This window comes from Herpailurus yagouaroundi, unplaced genomic scaffold (assembly GCF_014898765.1).
Source record: "Herpailurus yagouaroundi ecotype Mexico unplaced genomic scaffold, PumYag 100, whole genome shotgun sequence".
Lineage (NCBI taxonomy): Eukaryota > Metazoa > Chordata > Mammalia > Carnivora > Felidae > Herpailurus > Herpailurus yagouaroundi.
Genome location: NW_024412391.1, coordinates 85,667,756 through 85,687,667, shown reverse-complemented (window position 1 = coordinate 85,687,667; position 19,912 = coordinate 85,667,756). Strand labels below are relative to the sequence as shown.

The window sequence follows — 19,912 nt, the reverse complement described above, 5'->3', positions numbered from 1 at the left end:
TTCCACTCTTGGTTTTGGCTCACGTTCCGATCTCATGGTTCATGGGTTCGAGCCCTGCGTTGGGCTCCGCACTGATGGTGTGGAGCCTCCTTGGGATTCTCTCTCTTCCCCTCTCTCTGCCCCTCTCTGGAGATTTCTCTCTCTCAAAATAAATAAACTTAATATATATTATTTTGTCCCCCTGTTTGATGAGTAAATCTCTTCTCTGGCACCTCTATCTATTGGTTAAGCTCAGATTGCTGTTAGGACAGTGAGCTCATTACGTCTCCCAAAAAACTATTTCATTTCCAGAAAACCATGAAAAATGTGTTAGTACAAAAAATTTTTTTTTATATATACGTAGCTTTTACCTACCAATGCTAGTTCTCGATCTCGGTTTCGGATGGAACAAGTCTGGTCTTTATTGTGATGATCCTTCAGATATTTGAAGACAATTACACTCTCTTCCTTCTGGTCTCCTTTGCTCCCTGTTAATACCCCCAATTATATCACATATTCCTCTTACCTCAGGGTGTCAATTCTCTCTACCTTTCTGGGGACTCTAGCTGGCTCCAGGATGACTGTGAATTTATGTGTTGCCCAGCTTGTCCAGCCGAGAGGAACTTTTGGGCCTGTTCTGTCAGTTGCTCTCATGCCTACTGGTGCAGCCTGAGAGCCCTTTGTCGACACGTACAGACTGTCTGCTGAGGTCATCGCTTCTTTCTCCTGAATGGCACCCATCATGTGTTTCTAGCATCCGTTCTGTTGCTTGTCGGTTGAAAGTCGAAAACATACATTCAGTCCTTGTATAATTGTATTTCTGCCCGAAAGTTTTATCCCTGTTGAGTTTCTTCTTGTTAGAGAAGGTCTTTTGGTGAATCCTGATTCTCCTCATGTGAGATGTCCAATATGTGAGATCTCCTCCCCGTGTATTGTGACCCTAAGTTTATGCTGTTGATGAAATTAAAATAGGATGAGGGGTACCTGGGTGGCTCTGTCTGTTAAGTGTCCAACTTTGGCTCAGGTCATCATCTCATGGTTTGTGGGTTCGAGTCCTGCATCGGGCTCTGTTCTGAGAGCTCAGAGCCTGGAGCCTGCTTCAGATTCTGTGTCTCCCTCTCTCTCTGTCCCTCCCCCTCTAACTCTCTGTGTCTGCAGACTAAGAAATAAACATTAAAAACATTTTTTTTTTAATTTAAAATAGGATGGGGCGCCTGGGTGGCGCAGTTGGTTAAGCGTCTGACTTCAGCCAGGTCACAATCTCGCGGTTTGTGGGTTCGAGCCCCGCGTCGGGCTCTGTGCTAACAGCTCAGACCCTGGAGCCTGCTTCGGATTCTCTGTCTCCCTCTCTCTCTGACCCTCCCTCGTTCATGCTCTGTCTCTCTCTGTCCCAAAAATAAATAAACGTTGAAAACAAAATTAATTTAAAATAGGATGAGCTGGCTCCTGTGAGAATCAGCTGAAATAAGAGACAGAATTCCCTAACGTAGTGAATGGCGTGGAGAAGGTTCTCAGCAAAGGCCAGATCCTTTCTTGTCCCTGTCCCCATGCCTCTTCTGTCTCCACTCTGTGGCTGCTGCCATCAAGATGTGGGTGTGCTGTGACCCAGAGAGGTCTGGGTCCCTTATTACTTTCAGTAGAAGAGAGAGTGTGGGATGATAGTATCGTCCAATCATAATTCCATCTCTCTTGGAACCTAGGAACAGTTCTTGTGGTTATTTTTTCTATTTTAATTATACTCTACAATTTCTAGAAATACAGATTGCAAGGCACTATGATTTAAAATGTAAATAACACGGGGCACCTGGGTGGCTCAGTCGGTTAAGCATCCAACTTTGGCTCAGGTCGTGATCTCACGGTTTGTGAGTTCGAGCCCTGCACTGGGCTCTGTGCTGACAGCTCGGAGCCTGGAGCCAGCCTGCTTTGGATTCTGTGTCTCCCTCCCTCCCTCTGTCCCTCCCCCGCTCATGCTGTGTCTCTGTTTCTCTCAAAATAAAAAAAAGAAACAAACATTTTTTAAAAAAGAAAATAGGGGCGCCTGGGTGGCGCAGTCGGTTAAGCGTCCGACTTCAGCCAGGTCACGATCTCGCGGTCCGTGAGTTCGAGCCCCGCGTCGGGCTCTGGGCTGACGGCTCGGAGCCTGGAGCCTGTTTCCGATTCTGTGTCTCCCTCTCTCTCTGCCCCTCCCCCGTTCATGCTCTGTCTCTCTCTGTCCCAAAAATAAATGAAAAACGTTGAAAAAAAAATAAAAAAAGAAAAAAGAAAATAAAATTTAAATAACAGACTTTCAGGAGAGGGTCTGTGAAAAATCCCTTTCACAATTGTAGATACGCACCCTCGAAGCTGTGTCTTTCTTAGGGTACAGTGGCCTTCAGGAATCTCAGGTGAGAACGTGAGAATGAGAGTTAGGATATGTAAGTCCCATTTGCTTCCCATAAGAAGGAAGAGGCTCTCTGTGAGTGGGGATAGGGGTGCCAGACCTCAAAAAGAGGATTTCCTGGAGAGTCTCCAGTAGGCCACTTAACTATGTGTTCCTGTTTCCTCAGCTGTCATGTGTGTAAAATAAGATATAGCTAGGGGTGTTGTGAGAACGAAAGACATGACAGGTAAATCACTTTCTCTGGTTTCAGGCACGTAGCGGAGACTCGATGAACATCAGTCTCTTTTCTCCCGCTGCTGAGACCCCAGTGCCTTTGCGTTGCGCGGACAGTGGGCGGGGGGCCGAGGTTGCCTGCTCAGAAGACTGACAGCTTTTCGTGGCTTTTGTGAACTGCTGACGTTACATGAGGCGTTGCTTCTTTTCAAAGGCTCAACCACTCTAGGGGAGCCAAACGTTTATGAAATAGTAAATTTTAAGAATTAGGGGGAAAGATCACATAGTAAATGCTAGGTACCTTTCCCCTGTTAGTTTTAGTGTTTATGTGTGTGGACACAGGTCATTTGGGAGACTTGACTTTAAAATGAAAAATAAATTTTTTTAAGTTTATTTATTTTTGAGAGAGAGAGCGAGTGAGAGAGTGAGCACGAGTTGGGAAGGAGCAGAGAGAGGGAGAGAGAGAATCCTAAACAGGTTCTGTGCTGTTAGCATGAAGCCCGACGTGGGGCTCGATCTCACAGACCTGAGCTGAAATCAAGCATCGGACGCTTAAGCGACTGAACCACCCAGGCGCTCCTAAAATGAAAACTTTTTATTTTTTAAAAAAAATTTTTTTAACGTTTTTATTTATTTTTGAGACAGAGAGAGACAGAGCATGAACAGGGGAGGGTCAGCAAGAGGGAGACACAGAATCTGAAACAGGCTCCAGGCTCTGAGCTGTCAGCACAGAGCCCGACGCGGGGCTTGAACTCACAGACCGCGAGATCATGACCTGAGCCGAAGTCGGCCGCTTAACCGACTGAGCCACCCAGGCGCTCCTAAAATGAAAACTTTTTAAAAGGTAGATGGAATAAAGAAGCAAGCAAGCACTTTTTTAAAAAATCATTTCTTTTTTTAAAAATTATTTATTCATTAAAATAATTTTTTTTAAGTTTATTTATTTAGAGGGAGAGAGTGCGTGTGTCCACATGGGGCAGAGGGAGAGAGAAACAGAATCTCAAGGAGGCACCATGGTCCACGCGGAGCCCAGTGTGGCACTCAGGCTCACAAACCGTGAAATCATGACCTGAGTCAAAACCAAGAGCCAGACCCTTCACTTAGCCCCCCAGGCACCCTGCAACTTCTTCTTTCTTAAGTTATTTTGCTTTAGAATGCAGATCTGGGGGTGGATGGGAAGAGGTCTTGTAACAAGGCCCAGAATCCCTATGTCGTTGAAGTTCCTTCTTCTGCACGTGGGACCTGTGCGATTTTGCTTTGCTCTAACAGTAGTCATAAAAATAGTGACACTATCTTGCATTTACACAACACTTCTAAGTTGATCCCGTTCTTACAGTTTTTCAAAAGTTAAAGATAACATTGTCATGTAAATAATTTTCAACTCATTAAGGCAGTGTTCATGGGGGTTTCTTATGTTTTTGTTTTTTGGGTTTTTTTTCTTTTTCTTTTTTTTTTTTTATTCTCGAATGACTTGGTGTTTTAGATACTACACGTGGGACTACTGAGTAGGGAACCCAGGTGTGGTTCTCAGGATCCTTCTGCTCTATGCCCAGGTAACTCTCTGCTGTGTCTGTGAGAGCACCTTCTCCTGTTACCCAATCCTGTGCTTCAGGAAGATGGAACCACTCCTGCCCAGTCCCACAATATGTAATGATTTTTCCAGTGATCTCTGCAGAGGCTCCTTCCTTGGTGGGAATGCAGTCTGCCACATTCCTGTCTGCTGGCATTTCCAGCACAGTTTGAGTCAGCTCGGCAGAGCATTCCCTGGTAACCTCGGCTCCTCCTAAGGGATATTGCTCACAATACTGTTAACCCTTCATGTTGCCTGTGACCCATGGTCTCTGATTTGTTACTTGTGAACCTGCCTTGTTTACATCACTGGACTCTGCGTTTCTCAAGATTAAGTCCTGGGGCCTGGTTTCATTCATCTTTACATTTCTGGATCCTAGTGCTTAGCAGGGGGCTTTGCGTATTCCAGGACATCACTGAGCATTTTATGAGTTGAAGGGCATATTCGAAGGCCGTGGGGGAGAATTTGCCTTGTGCCTGTGTATAAATCGATACATGCAATGTAGCATTTGCTCAGCCTGTGAGCAGCGGAACTGTGGTTAAAATCCCAGTCTGATCACCCAGAACCCAGCGAGCCAAGATGCTTCCAGAACAGAAACACTAGCTATGTTGAGTGACATCTCAAGAGAGCAAAACAAGAGCCTTGCCCTGCCTATTATTCGAAGACACTGTTAAATCAAACCGTTTTTGTTTCCTTTGCAAACTAGGTCCTTCAGAAGCTTGGGAAAGCTGATGAGACAAAAGATGAGCAGTTTGAAGAATATGTCCAGAACTTCAAGCGGCAAGAGGTGAGTACAGTTTTCTAGTTTTCGGAGGGAGAAATGGGTTGACTGTGTCTGTGAACTTCTTTCTTCGGGGTTGGCATGCCAACCTGGGGGTGGCACTGCTGATTCTGTAGGCTCTCTTGTGATGGGTGAATGAAGAGGCAGGAGGCACTACAGGAAGAAGCTTTGTGCTTCAGTCGTAATCTCAGGAGATGAAGACGTTGCTGGTCTGGAGCTCTTCGATACAGATTATCGATCTAAAGGAAAGATGCTGTTTGTGGTGATTTATAGTATTGGTATAATATTAGAGAAACAGTAGTTCAGATACCTCCCGCACAATTATTTCAATTGTTGCATGCTTCAAGATCATGCATTCTCAAGAGGGATTATATCTCCCCCAAGAGGGTGGAAAATGGTTCTTTGTGGGTGAAAAAAACTGTGTATATCACGTAAATAGATACATAGTGTATCTGTGGTATTGAAATTTCGTGGGGGTGTGTGATGAGGAAAAATAGGTCTAAAATAGCTCCTTAAGGGAGATGATAATGAGGAAAAAGTTGAGAAACATGATTAGATTTCTGCTATTCCTTCTTTTTTTTAAGTTTATTTATTTTGAGAGACAGAGAGCAGGGGAGGGGCAGAGAGGGAGAGAGAGAGAATCCCAAGCAGGCTCCATGCTTTCAGCGCAGAGCCTGATACAGGGCTCGAACTCACGAACGGTGAGATCACCACCTGAGCTGAAACCAAGAGTTGGATGCTTAACCAACTGAGCCACCCAGGCTCCCCTGTGGTGTTTGTTCTTTTAATGGGCTGCATAAAGACACATGCACAAAGAAACGAACTCTTTCAGAAAATTATCTGTGTGTATCTCTAAGGCTTGGATAAGAATGGACAGAATATCCATTGGATATCTGGACAGAATATCACTCTTTAGAGAGCATGCATGAAGGTCAAGGTAGGGGAAGGTATACGTGGGGCCATCTGCAGTTAGAAGCCTCCCATCTGGAGATCATACTAGCCATGGGGTGGGAGGAAGGCTGCACCACCAGATTCTGGAAAATGGGGTTTGGACATGGGGATGATGTGAGGACACAGCTTTATTTTCCTGGTGTCACTGGAGCTACCAGTGTCCCCAGGATGTTGTGGCCTTGGGATGACGACAGTCAGTAATGTCAGATCATCACAGGTTTCTGTTTTATTTTTTAATGTTTATTTTTCAGAGAGAGAGAGAGAGAGAGAGAGCACAAATGGGGGAGGGGCAGAGAGAGGGGAACAGAGGATGAGAAGTGGGCTCCTTGCTGACAGCAGAGAGCCCAATGCAGGGCTTGAACTCATGAACCCTGAGATCATGACCTGAGCTGAAGTCGGACGGTTAATCGACTGAGCCACCCAGGCACCCCGATCATCACAGGTTTCATTTTGTCCCGTTTGTTCCTGTTTGCGGATCTCAAATTGCAGAGATTTCTTTCTTCCACGTGTGTACCCGAGCACCCACTGTTTGTCTCCCTGCATCCATGCTATTTTTGTCCCTCACCAACACAGGTGGTAAAAGTCCAGCAGGTATGGAGCCAGGTAGACCAGTCTCCATCAGAACACATTCCTGAAGGCCTCCAATTTCATCCCAAGACTAAGCATTGACATGTGCAGAGAGACAGATACTCCGTTTACTGTGATAGCCATCTTGTTCTGTCTGAAAGTGACGATGGAGAGAAGGGAGTTGGAGAAGAAAGCCATGGGAGACAGAGCATATCCACAGAGAGCTTTGCATTCATGAAGGTAGAAGAGACAATTCTATAGCAATGTTGGATCTAGGCCCATAGACTATGTTGGCCTCCAGCCTCCTCCAGGAGAACAGATTCTCCACGTCTCCTTATGTTCTTATGCTGTGAGTTCTTGTACGTTTCTCCCTTGCACTTGGATCACACTCAGACACAGCACCATCTGGATTGCAGTGACTTCCCACAGAAAAGATGATCAGTCACTGCCCTGTTGCTTTGCAGGGTGATCCCGAATACCTGCTTTAAGGGATTGGAGTTAGAAAGAAGTGATTCAGGTTTATAGATGTACCTGTCTGAGGATTTACACTACCCTTTGAAACTTTGTCTTCCTTTCGGGGGGTCCCCGTGGAGCTGATTAGGTCTCTACTCTTGGATTTTTTCCTGTATCACTCTTATGGTGTCTTGATGCAGTTAGCGTCCCAGAAGGCTAACCTTGGGAAGCATCAAGTTCAGGAATGCATTCATGACTAGGAAGCAGTTTGCATTTTCCAATTACAGTGAATTCTTATTGGCTCTTTTTTGGGCTTTGTTGAGCGGGCTAGGTGAGAATTATTTTTTGTCTAAAGCACTAAAGGAAAGTACAGTTGGTCACATCATCAGCTCCATTGGTTACGTGCCACTAGCATCAGCAGCGTGAGGTGACCGTGCAATGCTGCTGTGTCTTCCACTCCCATCACAAGATACACATTTTCTTAAATGGGTACTTTCTCTTAAAAAAATGTTTAGTGGGGCAGCTGGGTGGCTCGGTCGGTTAAGCATCTGACTTCAGCTCAGGTCACAATCTCATAGTCCGTGAGTTTGAGCCCCATGTCGGGTTCTGTGCTGACCGCTCGGGAGCCTGGAACCTGCTTCAGATTCTGTGTCTCCCTCTCTCTCTCTGCCCCTCTCCCGCTCTGTCTCTCTCTCTGTCTCTCAAAAGTAAACATTAACAAGAAATACTTATTTAGTTTTGAGAGACGGCAGGGGCAGAGGATCTGAAGCGGGCTCTGTGCTGACAGCAGGGATTTTTAAATGTTATAGACAAAATCATATGCTATCAATTCTTGAAGACCTTGGTCCTTTGTAGAATATTAGCAGATTTCAAAATCTGGGTAAAACTTCAAAATCTGGGGAAGTTTGAACAAGCAATTCTACCTTATAAGAGTGAAACAATTACGTTGGAAATACAGAAATGGTATTACTCAAAGAGTATCTTAACCCCCTCTGTCTCCCTTTGAAAACAGTTTTGCATCAAAAACATCTTACATTTGCACATACTCATTTTGATGGCTTTTTTTTGTTTTCATCAGAAAAGATAAGTTTATAGTCATTTGAGTGCAATAAGGAGGGATGGTACCTTAACTAGAAGGAGAGAAGTCCGTATACTAGAAGGAGAGAAGAATATGCTGAGAAAGGTGTTTCTACATATACTTGTGTAGAAACTTTAACCTAGAAAGATGGCTCTACTAAGATTGTGGCATCTCTACGAGGCCTAGTACTTTTAATGTTAACATAATGGCAAATCATTACTTTAATGGCAGAAGGCATCATCTAAAGGCGACAGACTCTGAGGATATTATCTGACCCAGGAAATCAAGATTTCATGTTTTTTCCTGTGATAATGTTTTTCAAATCCGAAAAGATACTACTTGGGGTATAAAATGAACTATATTTGTATTTGTGCACTATAGTATGGTAACTTCATCATGCTTAATTAGTACTTAATCCAGAGTAGATTATTCTAGAATATTCTAGAAAGTATTCAAACATTTTTGGGCTCTGATGATCTTACTTTTAAATTCCCTGTAGTAAAATTCTGAAAGTCCTCATAGTGATCGATGTATGCCCTGATCCTTCATGTTGGAAACAAAGGTGGCATCAGGATCCGTGTTTGAACTCAAGCTTGAAGCTTAGCCTTTATCTTATTCCAACCCCAGGTTTTTCTTTTTGATCACAAACCTCTTTTCCTAAAAGGTGGTTTTTGTTAGACTGAGAGCATGGGTGAAGGGTCTGTGTACAACTGTCTCAGTTGTCTATTGGGTTTCCCCATTGCTGTGCTTTTCATGGTCCAGATTTCCTAAACTACTCAACTGGGGCCAAGAGGAAAGGGAGAGAAGGGGGAGAGCAAAAGGGAATAGAGTGAACTCTGCAGAGAGCTTGGGATTTTCCATGATGACGAGTACCAAAAAGAGCAAGAATTATAGAAATCTATCCAGCAGCAAGAACAAAATCTGACTTCCACATGTCCTCCCCAAAGTGTTTTTTTTCCTTCCTTTTTATTTTGCCTGTCTTACCAAAGCTGCTAATGAGTAGCAGAATTGACTGGTGTGAACATCGCCTACTTTCATCTGGCTGCCTGCTGCCGATTGTGTTAATGAGCAGAGAGAAGGTCCCAGAGAGGAAAGAAGGTCCGTGGCCTTTCTCCCTCCTTCTTGCTAATAAACTTGCCATTAAAATGCCATGCTTATGGCAACTGTGCTAACTGCAACAAGAATTGAATAACTTAGGGGCTGTGTGGGCTCAGATTACCAACTCTTTGGTCACATTTCAGTGAGTACGGCTGTGAGCACCCAACTGGACTTACAGTCCAAGAATAATACTTCAAATATTCCAATTAGTATTCATTATCGTTATTATTCCAATTATTAGAATCATCCAGTGACTGAAAGCTGGAGTCATGTCTTCTCCTTACTAATCTCTTCTCAGCACAGGGGACCTGTGTGGCTGCTTTCATCCTTTTATGTCTACGGGATCGAGTGCTTTGCACATAAGATTTAAAAATACTTGTCCTACATCCCCAAAGGCAAGGGAATTAAAAGCAAAAATGAACTACTGGGACCTTATGAAGATGAAAAGCTTCTGCACAGCAAAGGAAACAACCAACAAAACTAAAAGGCAACCAACGGAATGGGAAAAGATATTTGCAAATGACATATCGGACAAAGGGCTAGTATCCAAAATCTATAAAGAGCTCACCAAATTCCACACCCAAAAAACAAATAAGCCAGTGAAGAAATGGGCAGAAAACATGAATAGACACTTCTCTATGGAAGACATCCGGATGACCAACAGGCACATGAAAAGATGCTCAACGTCGCTCCTCATCAGGGAAATACAAATCAAAACCACACTCACATATCACCTCATGCCAGTCAGAGTGGCCAAAATGAACAAATCAGGAGACTATAGATGCTGGAGAGGATGTAGAGAAACGGGAACCCTCTTGCACTGTTGGTGGGAATGCAAATTGGTGCAGCCACTCTGGAGAACAGTGTGGAGGTTCCTCAAAAAAATAAAAATAGACCTACCCTATGACCCAGCAATAGCACTGCTAGGAATTTATCCAAGGGATACATACAGGAGTACTGATGCATAGGGGCACTTGTACCCCAATGTTTATAGCAGCACTCTCAACAATAGCCAAATTATGGAAAGAGCCTAAATGTCCATCAACTGATGAATGGATAAAGAAATTGTGGTTTATATACACAATGCAGTACTATGTGGCAATGAGAAAGAATGCAATATGGCCCTTTGTAGCAACGTGGATGGAACTGGAGAGTGTGATGCTAAGTCAAATAAGCCATACAGAGAAAGACAGATACCATATGTTTTCACTCTTAGGTGGATCCTGAGAAACTTAACAGAAACCCATGGGGGAGGGGAAGGAAAAAAAAGGAGGTTAGAGTGGGAGAGAGCCAAAGCATAAGAGACTCTTAAAAACTGAGAACAAACTGAGGGTTGAGGGGGGGCGGGGGCGGGGGCAGGGTGAGTGATGGGTATTGAGGAGGGCACCTTTTGGGATGAACACTGGGTGTTGTATGGAAACCAATTTGACAGTAAACTTCATATATTGAAAAAAAAAATACTTGTCCTACCTAGGGCATCTGGGTGGCTCAGTCGGTTGAGTGTCCAAGTTTGATTCACCCATGATCTCCTGGTTCCGGGGTTCGAGCCCCACGTTGGGCTTTGTGCTGACAGCTCAGGGTTTGGATTCTGTGTTTCGCTCTCTCTCTGCCCCTCCCTTGCTCGTGCTCTGTCTCTCAAAAATAAATAAACATTAAAAAATTAAAAAAAAAAAACAAAAAACACTTGTTCAACCTGAAGCTGAACCTAGTGACAGGAATGATCATTTTGAGCACTCTCTTAGACCATGTTTTTATTTCAGGGATGGAAAAGATGTTGAATATGTGAATTTTTGCAAGCAGTCTCATGACATTTTTTAATACATATGCATATAAGTAATTAAAAATAAAACTTAACAGAATAGAAGTTTTTAAAAATGTAAATACAAATATACTCCCACAGTGTGTTAATGTGTGAATAAAATGTTTATTTATGGCAAATTGCATTTACATTTGGAAAATTTTTGCAATTTTCTTGAACACATAGGCCCAGCAGTTACCTTAGAGTTATTTCTTTTTACTACAGATAACCATGATCTGAATATGTTAGTGTATCCACCTTTTATTTATTTATTTATTTTAACTGTTTATTTATTTTGGGGGAGAGAGCGAACACAGGTGCAAGTGGGGGCGGTGCAGAGAGAAAGAAAGGAGAGAATTCTAAGCTCTATGCTGTCGGCTTAGAGCCTGGCGTGGGCTTGATCCCATGAACTGTGAGATCATGACCTGAGCTGAAATCAAGAGTCAGACACTTAACCAACTGAGCCGCCCAGGGGCCCCTGGGTATCCACCTTTTATGGTAACAGTGACCTTTCCTCTGAAGTAACCACTGCCTTGATTAAATGTGAGCCCATCCATCTGTCTGAGATAATGACCCAATTCTAAAGGACAGCATCCTACCTCAGAGTGTGGAGAACCTCAGCTAGCCTACAGAGCCTCCTGTCCAGTCATCAGACCTTCTGGGTTTTGAGTAAAAACTTCAAGTGGCGAGTTTTGTGCCCACCAGAGCAGCAGTTTTCAAACTTCAGCTGCATCAGAATCACCCAGAAGGCCTCAGGACAGCACAGATTGCTGGGCCCCACCCCTGAGCTGCTGATTCAGTAAGTCTGGGGTAAGGCCTAGAAATGTGCATTTCTGACAGGTTCCCAGGAGATGCCAGTGAGGCTGTTCCGGGCAACAAATTGAGGACCTGTGCTTTGTTTCTATTCATATACTTTTTTTCAACCACTTCCTCTGATGAGTTCTTGAAGCTTCTAACCCTGTGTTTGATATCTATTTTAGTATCTTTATGACAAAAGACGGCTAGAGATTTGGTGGCCATGCCCAGAATTATCTGCGATCGGCGTAACTGAGGTCTACTGAGAGGATGTTATCTCTAGCGGGCACGATTTGGGGTACAGGGGCAGAGTTCCCTTCTTCCCATGGCTGTTGATCCTGGAAACTATATGCCTTGTGAAAATACAGGTGCCCCTGCAAGAGAAAAAATATGTGCTGCTCAGACTTAATCAGGATGAGTTTAATAAGGCTTTTTTTCCCTAGATACTCAGGCTTAATAGGAGAAAGTATAGAAAGTATCAGAACTCTAGATACAGGATCCTGAGAAGAAATGAAGTGTTCTTATCGGCGGTGGGGTGGGGAGAATATAAGACCTTGAAGGGGCGCCTGGGTGGCACAGTCGGTTAAGCGTCGGACTTCAGCCAGGTCACGATCTCGCGGTCCGTGAGTTTGAGCCCCGCGTCGGGCTCTGGGCTGATGGCTCAGAGCCTGGAGCCTGTTTCTGATTCTGTGTCTCCCTCTCTCTCTGCCCCTCGCCCGTTCATGCTCTGTCTCTCTCTGTCCCAAAAATAAATAAACGTTGAAAAAAAAATTAAAAAAAAAAAAAAAGACCTTGAAAATAAAATATTTCAAGCAGCTGAAGCAATGCTGGCAGGGAAATTTATGGCATTACATGCTTACATTGGAAACAAAGAAAGGAAACAAATCAGTGATCTAAGTTCCAACCTTAAGAAACTAGAAAAAGATGAACAAAATAAACCCAGAGCAAGCAGAAGGAAGGAAATACAAAAGAGCAGAAATCAATGAGAGTGAAAATCGAAAGCAATAGAGAAAATAAATGAAATAAAAAACTGGTTCTCCAAAAAAATTAATACATTTGATAAATCTTCAGCACAACTGAATCCCCAAATAGACTCAAATCCTCAATATCAGGAATGAAACAAATGGTATCACTATAGATCCTGTAGCCAGTAAAAGGACAACAAGGAAATACTGTGAAGAGATTTTAATTAATTAATTTATTTTTAGCAGGGACGGGAGAGAAGAGTCACCCAAGAGAATGACATACGCAAAAGCCAGAAGTTCAGGAGAAAACCACCTTTGAAAAATGGCGTATGATTTAATAATATTAATGCTAAGAGCTGAGTCAGGTGCGTGAGGGTGGAGATGAGCTGGCCAAATAAATGGGCGTGTAAACCTGTAACACAGTGTCAGTAAATCAAACCTAGCAATATAAAAAGAATTATAAGAATGACCAAGTAGGATCTATTCAAGATAGATAAGGCTGGTTTAACATATCAAAATCAATCAGTGTAATCCACCATATAAACAATGTAAGGAAGAAAAAAACCTTATGATCATACTAATTGAAGTAGAAAAAATATGTGACAAAATCTAACACTTATTTGTAATGAAAATGCTCAGCAATTTAGGAATAGAGGGGAATTACCTCAACTTGATAAAGAGTATATACAAAATAACTAAGTCTCACACTATACTTAATAGCAGAAGACTGAATGCTTTTCCCTAAGATTGGGAACAAGTCAAGGATGTCTGCACTCACGAATTCTGTCCAGTATAGAAATGGAAGTTGTAGCAAATATAATAAAGAAAGAAAAAGGAAATGCAAGGCACACAGATCAGAAAGGAAGATATAAAACCGTCCATTTGCAGATACATTGTGTATATAGAAGATCCCAAGACTGCAACCAAAAACTCCTAGAACTTATAAGTGAGTTTAGCTGTGTCACAGGATACAAGATCAGCACCCCAAAATCAATCATACTTATATCCATTAGCAATGAACATGTGGAAATCAAAGATATATAAACATAGTAACATTCTAAAGAAAGAAAATATTTATGTACACACTTCACAAAATACATACAGTATTTATATGCTGAAAATTACAATATGCTAATGAAAACTCAAAGAACTAAATAAATGAAAAGATATACCATGTTCATGGATTGGAAAGTTCAACATAGTAAATATGTAAATTATAACCAAATCAGTCTGTAGGTTTAATGAAATTTCATGTAATTCTTAGCAGCAGCTTTTTAAAAGACATACACAAGCTTATTCTAAAATTTATATGGAAGCATCCAGACCCTAGAATAGAGACAAGAATAAAGAGAGAAGAATCCATTCTATTTCAATATTAAATCCTCTTATATTGCTGCAGTTTGATATCAGCAGAAGGATAGATACATAAGTAATGGAACAGAACAGGTAGCCCAGAAATAGAGCCACACAAATACACTCAACTGATTTTTGAAAAAGGTACAAAGGCAGTTCGATAGAGGAAAGAAAGTCTTTTCAATAAATGGTGTTGTAGTAATCGGACATCCATAGACAAAAAAATGAACCTTGACCCAAACATGCACCCTTACGTAAAATTTAACTCAGAATGAATCAAGAACTTAAATGTAAACATAAAGTTTTAAAACTTCTGGAAAAAAGAATAGGAGAAAATCTTCAGAATGTAGAACTTACCAAAGAGGTTTTTAGACTTGACTCCAAAAGCACAATCCAAAAAAGGAAAATTTGATAAGTTGGATCTCATCAAAACCAGAATATTTTGCTCTATAAATGAACTGTTAAGAGAATAAAAAGATAGGTATCTGGAACATAGAAAGAACTCTAAAAACTCAGCAAAAAGCACAAACAATCCAGTTAGAAAGTAGTCAAAAGATATGAATAGACATTTACTGAAGAGGATATCTGGATGGCAAATAAGCAATTCATAAAATGTTGAACCTAGGGGCGCCTGGGTGGCTCAGTTGGTTAAGTGTCTAACCCTTGGTTTGGGCTCAGGTCATGATCTCACGGTTTGTGAGTTCAAGCCCCACATCAGGCTCTGTGCTGACAGTGCAGAGCCTGCTTGGGATTCTCCCTCTGCCTCTCTCTGCCCCTCCCTGACTTGCTCTCTCTGTCTCTCTCTCAAAAATAAATAAGTTAAAAAAAAACAATGTTGAACATATATTTAGCCATCAGGCAAATGAAAATTAAAATACAGTATCATTATATACCTCAGAATGGCTAAAATAAAAATTAGTGATAATACTAAAGAACATCAAATGTTGTCAAGGATGTGGAGAAAATGAATTACTCATATCTCGGGTGAAATGATACAGCCACACTGGAAAACATTTTGACCATTTCTTTAAAAATTACAGGGGCTCCTGGGTGGCACAGTCGGTTAAGCGTCCGACTTCAGCCAGGTCACGATCTCGCCGGTCCGTGAGTTCGAGCCCCGCGTCGGGCTCTGGGCTGATGGCTCAGAGCCTGGAACCTGTTTCCGATTCTGTGTCTCCCTCTCTCTCTGCCCCTCTCCCGTTCATGCTCTGTCTCTCTCTGTCCCAAAAATAAATAAACGTTAAAAAAAAAATAAAAAATAAATTACAGCTATCATCTAACCCAACAACTGCGCTCTTACACATTTATCCCAGAGGAAAGAAAACTTAAGTTCATACAAAAACCTATACACAAATGCTTGTAGCAGTTTTATTTGTAATAGCCCTAAATTGGAAACATCCCAGATGTCCTTCAAGAAGTGAATGGTTAAACAGACTGTTGTATTTCCAAAGCATGGAATATCACTCAGCAATAAAAATGAAGTTACTGGTAGATGTAGTAGCCTGGATGAATCTCTCGAGAATTATGCCAAGTGAAAAAAAGGTTACATTTTATATGATTCCATTCGTGATATTTTGGCATGACCAAATGGCAGAAATGGAGGAAAGATTAGTGGTTGTCGGGGGTTAGGGATGGGAGAAGGGAGACTGGTGTGGTTATATTAAGTTAACACAGGTCATCCTTGTCCTGGTGGACCAGTTCTGTGTCCTAACTGTGACGATGGATACATGAAATTATACATGGGATAAGGTTGTGTAGAACTAAATACACATGTTTGCATGAGTACAAGTAAAAAGTAGGGGAATAGGACTGGTGGATTCTATCTATGTTTTGATATTGTTCTTACTATAGTTGTGCAACATCGAAACTGCGGACAGGATACAAAGGATCTCTGTATTTCTTTCTCCAACTCAATGTGACTGTGTATAATTATCTCCATAAAACTTTCTGGTGAGAAACATCCCCTTTCACACCTTTACCCAGAAAAAGTTTACTGCCTACTGCTTGTATCAGATAAAGGTGCTCTACGGTAAAAGCCAGAGACTCATACTGTTGTAGAGCTGGGGAGGGAACATAAATGAGCGAAGTAGACAAGTAGTGAAACAGTGAGTGGTGAGGACTGGGCTGCCTTATAGGATTCATAGGGTGTAAAAAAGCAGCTGTCAGCTCCAGCTCACATCTGTCACATGAGAATGTCACCCAGGTTGCCACATCTGATTTCCTAGAGAAGATCAAATCCATATTTTACATGGAATTTCCCCAATTGGTTTTGTATGTTTTATTTTTTTAAATAATTTTAATCTCACTAGAAGTTATAAAATGGTACACAGAACTGTTGTATAACCTCAGATTTCCCAATCTCTTTATCATTCTGTCCATCCATCCATCCATCCATCCATGCACATGTTACCTATCTAGTATACAAAAAGGACACTCTTCTACAAAACCACAGCTAATCCATCAGAATTAGTGAATGACCATGAATCCCATATTACCACCTAATGCACAAACCCCAGATTTTGTCTATGGCAAAGCTTTTGATCTGAGAAAGACCCGGAGAAAGACCTGGTTAAGGGAATGAAAAGACAAGCTACAGACTGGGAGAAATTACTTGCAACATATTGTCCACTTATGTTCTTCAAGGTCTAGGGGCCACTCCAGGGTCATACTGACATTTACTTGTCAAGTCCCATTAGCTTCTTTAAATTTGGAGACATTCTTCAGCCTTTCCTTGTCTTTCATGATCTGCAGATTTTTGAAGAGTACAGAGCAGTGTTTATTTGTAGAATGTCCCTCGACTTAGGTTTGCCTGATAATCTCTCAGGATGAGCTTCATGTGATGCCTCCTGGCAGGATTTCTACAGAAGTGATGCTGTGTTCTTCCCAGTGCATGATTTCAGGATGCACATGATGTTGATTTTTGCCTTTACTTTGGATATCCACTTTTATCACTTGGTTAAAAAGAGGCTGCCTGCCAGGTTGCCCTAGTGTTTAGTAAGTACCTAAGAAGTATTTTGTGGGGATACGCTTTGAGACTCGGTAAATAACCTATTCCTTCTGAAAAGTTTCGCTACTACTTTTATCTGTTGAAGCTTCTTGTCTTAATCAGCTGTTACTCTAATGGTTGCTAAATGGTGATTCTCCCCGTCCCCTGCCCCAATTCCTTCAACACTTATTAGTTAGCATTCTACTCCTTGGTAAAATGTTCCCTTCTCCTCTAATTGTATTAGTATGGACATAGAGATTCCTATTTTATTCAGTGGGTTGTAATACATTATTATTAGTTGTTTTGCAGCACAGTTGCCCTAAATTTGGCCAGTGGGAACTGCCAGTGGTGACTCCTGTGTCCTTTATACATGTCCCCATTCTTTGAGAACATTTTTTCCTTTTTCTTTTCTTTTCTTTTTTCTTTTCCAGCTTCATGCTGTGCCTGTCCTCCCCAGCCTTCAATGAATGGTTTCTTAGGAGACCTGGTCTTTTTTTTCCCTAAGTTGAGAATGACATTTAGAAACCAAGACCTGAGTGCTGGGTATATTCTTTGCTTTTAGGGTATCGTGCTTCTATAAGTCTTCTAACTGAACAGAATAAACACACATAAACTTATTACACGCTCTCTGTATTTTTTCATCTCTCTGAAACCATGATATCTCCAATTACAATTCAATATCTCCTGCTTTTAGTCTTCCCTCTTTTCATATTTGTACCTCCTTCTTTGAGATGAGCCATCTGGCTTCCATTATTCCCAATATATATTTATTTGTGTGATACACTTTATGTAACTAGTCTCCTGACCATGTGGGCTAACTTCTCGTTTCCTGTGTTGTACCAACCAGGAGTGTTCTCTGCTATTTGGCTGGGGCTGATTCACATCAGCCTGCACTTTGCCCCTCCTCTGTAATCTAGGATGGTTGGCCAAGACTTATCACCCACTTGGCACACCAGCAGAGCTTTCCCCCCTGTCTGGTGGTATGCCTGCCTCCTAGGAGTGCTCTGTCCTGGCTTCTGGCACCTGACTTTTGACTGTTTCTTCCCTACCCCCACTAACTTTGGCCGTGCACCAGTGGAAATAACTCAATTATTAAATGTTGGCACTGATTCAATTTTATAATTGGGTCTATAAAAATATCCATGTCTATGGGATGACCTATGGGCTACATTATACCAAATATATAAGTATTGCTATACGTGTAAGTATACTAAATAATAAGCATTATTAATGTCCTAAAGGAAAGGCAGCAGTTAATACAGTCTGTTAACTTATTGGACACTCTTCTTTTTAGACTTTAATAGAATGACAGTTATCAGTTAAAAATATGTGGTTTGTTTGTATTGTCCCTAAAGAATAAAAATGTGGTTCCTTTACATCTTATTAGGAATTTCTTATGAGAAGTGTAATAAGACATTCACAGCGTGGTTAAAATTGACCCTAATTACCCTGGATTGTGGCCACTGAAGTAAGTCATGGAGGAATTCTCTATCCTGGGATGAGGGCTCACTCATTCCAGGGCACCTCTGGTACAAATCACAGGTTGATTATTTATATAACACTTTCCTCCTGTTGTCTGCTTTTAATACTTTCATTTAAAATAAACTTTATTCTAGGTTATGTGTTTGAAAAGAAATCATTTGTTCAGGGCCAGGGCCAACATATTTAATTTATGTTAATGTAGAAATAGGAGGGCTCTTTAAGATTGCAGTGGCCTAACTATTTGAAATGCCATCATGACCTTCGTGAACGCTATTAAGTGTGGGATACGGGGCTAATTCTTTACATTCAGTTTATTGCCCATTGGTTGATATCCTTTAGCAAAACATAACAAGGTTTAAATTGGATCAGACACTTACCTTTGGGTCCTTTATATAATGGACAAAGCTGTCAAATGGAGGGAAAGGAAGTGTTTTGACGCTGGATGAGGACCTGCCAAGGTCTTAAGTGGGCATGGTAGACCAGCAGGACAGAATTTTGGTGACCTTGCAGCAGAGTGTGTAAGAGAAGCTCCTACCAAAAGTCATGCCTTCTATGAAACCTGTCCAACAGAGAGTGAATAGTCTATAGAGCAAGAAAGCAGCATAGAAATGGGGTGGTGAAGGGGCGCCTGGGTGGCTCAGTCAGTTAAGCAGCCGACTTCGGCTCGGGTCATGATTTCACGGTCTGCGAGTTGGAGCCCTGCGTCGGGCTCTGTGCTGCCAGTTCAGAGCCTGGAGCCTGTTTCAGATTCTGTGTCTCCCTCTCTCTGACCCTCCCCCGTTCGTGCTCTGTCTCTCTCTGTCTCAAAAATAAATAAACGTTAAAAAAAAATTAAAAAAAAAAAGAAATGGGGTGGTGAAAAGTTTTTTTTTTTTCTTGAATGAAGTATAATAAAGCAAGAGTGATAGTGGAGTGGTGTATTAATACTCAATCTACACCTACCCAAAAACCTCCCTACGAGTAACTCTCTCTGTTCTTTAAAACATGTCTGACTCCATACATTCTATCTCAGAAAAATCTCTGACCTGTCTGGAGTAAGTCCCTTAAGTGAGCCTTTTAAGAATATGTATTATTCTTTGAGAATAATACAACTTTGAGAAGATTCTGCTTGGTTAGTCTTTGTCTTTTTATTCCGTTCCCTGTTTTTAGGGCATGAATTGGTTTTTATTTTTGTTTTTAGGTTTGTTTATTTTGAGGGAGATAGAGAGTGCATGGGGGAGGGGCAGAGAGAGAGGGAGAGAGAATCCCAAGCAGCCTCCGCACTCTCTCACGTTTTCTCACTAAACCTTTCTTTAGCCTTCCTCTGATTTTATCATACTGTTTCTTATAATATTTGATCACACTGTCCCTTATAGTATTTGGCAGAAACAGCCTATCAGTGATATAGATGGCAATTCTCTTTAGGTACCACATTAGGGAGGCTGGTTCGAATCCAGATGCTGTGGTATAATGAAAGGCAGAAA

At 41.7% G+C, this 19,912-nt stretch overlaps 1 protein-coding gene across 5 annotated transcripts in view; it reads left to right on the top strand.

Moving 5' to 3' along the window:
• The first annotated feature begins 4,818 nt into the window (after positions 1 to 4,818).
• AMPH (amphiphysin) overlaps positions 4,819 to 19,912 on the top strand; it is a 145,758-nt gene continuing 130,664 nt past the window's right edge. For 4 of the 5 annotated variants that reach the window (XM_040472997.1, XM_040473001.1, XM_040472998.1 and 1 more), the window contains exon 1: positions 4,819 to 4,929. The gene's annotated coding sequence lies outside the window, so the exon portion shown is untranslated. The remainder of the gene's footprint in view (positions 4,930 to 19,912) is intronic. The other variant, XM_040472999.1, reaches the window with a different exon arrangement.